At 32.1% G+C, this 4,904-nt stretch overlaps 1 non-coding gene across 1 annotated transcript; it reads left to right on the top strand.

Annotated features, from left to right (window-relative positions):
- The first annotated feature begins 3,847 nt into the window (after positions 1 to 3,847).
- Positions 3,848 to 3,986, top strand: LOC143084498 (U4 spliceosomal RNA). Its single transcript, XR_012981120.1, has one exon. It is a non-coding gene; the product is annotated as a U4 spliceosomal RNA (small nuclear RNA).
- The last annotated feature ends 918 nt before the right edge of the window (positions 3,987 to 4,904 follow it).

Below are 4,904 nucleotides of genomic sequence, written 5' to 3'. Positions count from 1 at the left end.
CCCCTGGCTACGGGTTTGCATGCTGTTTACATGTCTTAATGTTGAATCTTAATAAATATATCAAATCCACGAGGTTCGGTGGGCGACCTTTTGTATTGTATGTATGATCATTCAGAAGTACTACTATTAAAGACTTAAATACTCAAATCTATAATTACAATAAAAATTCTGCACTCGCTCATTATTTATGCTTGGTTTGTGCACGAGTGCGGGGATTTAATCTTAATTAGATTGCCCAAATACTACAAAAGACTTCAAGGCTTTGTTCTTGACTTGTCGAAAATTTGTACATATTTTTGTGAGCAGGATATGTAAAGACGATGCTTTTTCCTGAAAACTGAGCAAGACTTTCAGTACAACAGTTTCAAAAGAGAGACAGGTGTTCTGACAACTCGGTCGGGAACTCCTATTTGAGGGTACGAAATGCCCTGCTATAATTTAAGTTTCAAACCTACCGAATATGCATGAAGTGACATGCGGTTTGAATTTTGTATTCCTTTTCCCTACCAATTAATAATTCAGATCACTCTCGGTGTAAATATGCATACTATTACACGCCATTTTCATCTTTTGTCAACACTTTAATACGTTTAAACAATATATTCCTGTAGTTCTATAGGAAGAACAGAGGAGTAAATCGGTTTATCAGAACTCTTTGAAGAGTTCGTATGACAACTGTTGCAATATAATACAGTTCTGTTTATATCCAGAAAGAGGGAGCAGATTAACAAAATTAAAAGGGCAATAAAAATAAACATATGCAAAACTCAAATAAAATTAGACAGATAAATAATAATACCAAACACTTCGAAAGTTAATGCAAACAAGCAAAAGAAGAAACTTGAGGGTACTTAGTTGTTTAAAAATTTCATATCCTAGTTCCAAAGTGCCCTCATTTTCCATGCACATACAGTCTAAAGTTGCCCTTCATTCAGGACGATTGTTTTCTTCGCCCGAAATATAAACTGTTTTCCGCATGAAGCTAAGAAGACAGAAATATTAATAAGATATTGATGAACTTTTAATAGGAAAAGTAAGTATAGTCATAACAGTTCACATGGTATATATAGATAGTTATTTTTATTTTAAAGTACAACTTGTTACAGACACATGAAATACAATATATTACAATTTTAAACATATACAGTCAATAAACATGTATAATGGAAGAATTAAAGGAATACAAGAGTTGTCTCTCTTTGTTCGTAATTTTTTCCAATCATATTGTGCATAATATTGTTGTAAAATGATGCCTTTATGGGTTCTTGATTAGATTAATAAAATTCTTCTTCTTCTTCTTCTTCTTCTTCTTCTTCTTCTTCTTCTATGTATCTACCATTATATGAGGGTCTGGATTGGTGCGTGTGTGTGTGTGTGTGGGGGGGATCTGTTATTCTGTAAACATTTCATTTTAATCTTCAAAAAATTATCCCCTTTTTTCTCTAATCTTCAAAAAATTAACCCCTTTTTTCTCTAATCTTCAAAAAATTAGACCTAAATTTCTCTAATCTTCATTTTTTTGCCCGTTATTCTCTAATCTTCATTTTTAAGGGAATTATTCTTAAATCATTTAACCCCATCCAAACTCTCTTATATTATATAAGAACAAAAAATAAAGAGAATTTGTAATAATAGATAAAAAAAAAAAAAAAAAAAATTATCACCTCGAATTGACCAAATTGATCTATATAATAATCATTTGCATCATTTACTGATATAGCAAAATAGTATGTAAACACTTTAGATCACTTAAGCTAATTTTGGAAAAAAAAAAGTATAATTGAAAATGTTAATGCATTCCGGGATTTCTTCGGGTTCTTCGGGTTCAGGACCCATACGACCCCCCCCCCTCCAACCCCCAACCCCTCATTCCCTTCATACAAGTAACAATATGACACTGTTTATCACAATAAGAACATAACAATCATGTGAAACAATTAACAGACCAGACCCTACTAAGAATAATAATGCTATTATAAAATAGATATTAAATGACTAGAGTTTGTACATGTTGTGTAAATGTGTAATGCTTTTTATTTTGGTGTAAATTGGGTTATCTCCCTTTATCACGGAAAATTTGGCATCTTCATCTGATTTGGATGATTTTGTTTGCCTTTTTTCTTTTTAAAGGTAATTTTGTAAATATATATAATAAAAGTGGTTTCATGTTGTTAAAACGAATTTCTATTATTTTGTATATCTTAGTCTCATGTGTGCCTGTTCCAGGGATCATAGTGTATATTACACAAAGTGTTTGTGTTGAGTTAGTTTGAAACATAGTAATAATTTAAGCTTGCTTAAACAGTTAACTCATTCAGATTACATATATTATATATAAAAAATGTATTCACAGTAAATGCTTTTACTTTTACATTTATATTTAAATTTACATAAGAACATAGAAAAAAAGCGTTCATATGCACTTTTCTCAAAATTCCTTAAAATTTTGATTTATAAATGAGCAGATTTAGAACATTGATATTTATATATTGATAAATGTTCTTTAACTTTTGGTACAATTATTATGACCGTGTAGAATGCTAGATATTCTCTTAGGTTAAAGTAGAATAAGTTTGTGAGTTTGCCAGGATGTAACTAAAATATTCTTCAAATTGTTAAACATTATATTGACAAAGGGGGTAGTCCCTTACAGAAAATTATTTCATCAAATTCAAAGTAATGGCATTTACAACTAACAACTTTAAAAATTGATTTGTCGAGTCCTTATCAGATCTTATCTTCCTAAAAATAACCTGTGGGTTTCTCTGTACTCAGAGTAAATTCTATTGAGAAAATAAAGCTATTCATTTATCTTTCTCAAACACAAAATACATTAACTTTTATAAATCTAGAACTTGATATGTACAGGGGAATTTTTGGCCCTCCCCCTTTTTTCTACCAAAATCAATTTATATTGTCAGTTCCGCTGTTGATAGTAAACACAGTAAATTAAGGAAGAGCACAGATTATTTATAGGATACTTGTAAAGGTCTAACACAGAAACACACGTTCACTAATTCATAGCAGGCGCGGATCCAGCCATTTTAAAAAAGGGGGGGGGGGGGTTCCCAACCCAGAGTAAAGGGGGGTTCCAACTATATGCTCCCATTCAAATGCATTGATCGGCCAAAAAAAAGGGGGGTTCCAACCCCCGGACCCCCCCCCCCCCTGGATCCGCCACTGCATAGCATTAGACAAAAATAATAGAGTTTGGAGAAAAAAGGGGGAGGTAACAAAAAACAACTGGTCATGTACATGTGATATTTATTGGATAGAAATCTACACACGTATGTTTGTACTGAGGGTATTCCAAGAAGTGAAACCGTGAGTTATTTTGTCCATTCGTTAACTTATGATCTGTTATATAACGAACCCCCGTCCCCGAGACCGACGAGAGTTAGTTGACAAAAAATACTCTCCCCTTTTTTTCTAGTGTTATCTAAGGTGTCTTACAGTCTTGACTGTAACGTGTTAGCTATACGCAATTAATTTTTAAGTGATTCATTATACAGGACAAATTACAAATTGTAAATGTTGTTTTCTTTTGCATTTAAAAAAATTAACAATATTTATAATTTCGTGATGATAACAAGTAGCATAAAATTTAGAGTAACTTCCCCTAGAAAAGCTTGTTTTAAGAAAAAAATGCTGTAAAGGTTTCAATAGACAAAACATGTAATTTTTGTTAATTCAATAACGTTGATAAATATTTTTATATGATTCGAATGCTTTAAAAGTATTAATTAAGATATTTTGAATTCAACTTTGTGTTTTTAAATTTCAGTCTATACCGCATTATATAGAATAAAAAAGTTTAATCGGGTTTTATGTAACTCAAATATACAGCAGCTTTGCGCAGTGGCGGTACCATAGTCGATGAGGTTTATCCGAGACGTGGTTATTGCTAGTTGAAAACTATACCCAATACCCCGCGCTGATGCCTGAAATACGGCAGCAGTCGCAATTTCTGAACGCCTCTACGGAGGCAAACATAACCAATAGAAAATGACTTGCTCCGTGGCTAATCATCCCGCCAAAGAGATATTGTACTCTGTCTGTTCTGTATATTTATCTTTACTTTTTGCTAATGTGCTTTTTTTTCCATATGCCTGTACCAAGTCAGGAATATGACAGTTCTTGTCCATTCGTTTTTGATGCGTTTTGTTGTTTGATTTTGCCATGTGATTATGGACTTTCCGAATTGATTTTCCTCTAAGTTCAGTATTTTTTTGTGATTTTACTTTTTGTTTACAGAGTGTATACATGCCATTTTGTTTTCTCTGTTGAACTAGTTGTTTGGTTTTATAGGGGTAAAAATAAAAACAAAATGTTGACTGCTGTGTCCAGTTTTTGACATTTTAACATGATATATCTGTTTGTTTTGCTCACACATTATAATGCAATTTTATGCACATGCCATACTAGCCATAAAACAAGATTTTATCCGCCATTGTCTACATAAGGAATTTGCCACTGGACGTTTAGCAACCAATAATCAATCAATCAATATAGTAAGGAAAATTAATGCTTGTACTAAGTCAGGAAAATGAATTGTTTTCCATTCGTCCAGATGTATTTGAGCTTTTGATTTGGCTATTTGTTAAGGGACTTTCCGTTTTGAATTTAATAGGAGTTCGATATTATATTTTATTTTATTTTTGATCCATTTCGTTATGTATATGTATTGTTTTGAATTTGGCATCCGTGCATCGATTATATAGACATAAAATGTCGAAATGCGCTTCAGTCATATATTATTGCTTCTCTCTCCCCCCCCCCCCCCCCCCCCAAAAAAAAAAAAAAAACAACAACAAAAAAACAACAACAAAAAACAAAACATGCATAAAGACGGTTTGTTAGATATTATTTTACTTTGAACAAATAATTCCAATTTGATCATGATA

This window comes from Mytilus galloprovincialis, chromosome 7, assembly GCF_965363235.1.
Source record: "Mytilus galloprovincialis chromosome 7, xbMytGall1.hap1.1, whole genome shotgun sequence".
Lineage (NCBI taxonomy): Eukaryota > Metazoa > Mollusca > Bivalvia > Mytilida > Mytilidae > Mytilus > Mytilus galloprovincialis.
The sequence above is the reverse complement of the archived record's forward strand: the minus strand, read 5'-3'. Positions and strand labels throughout refer to the sequence as shown.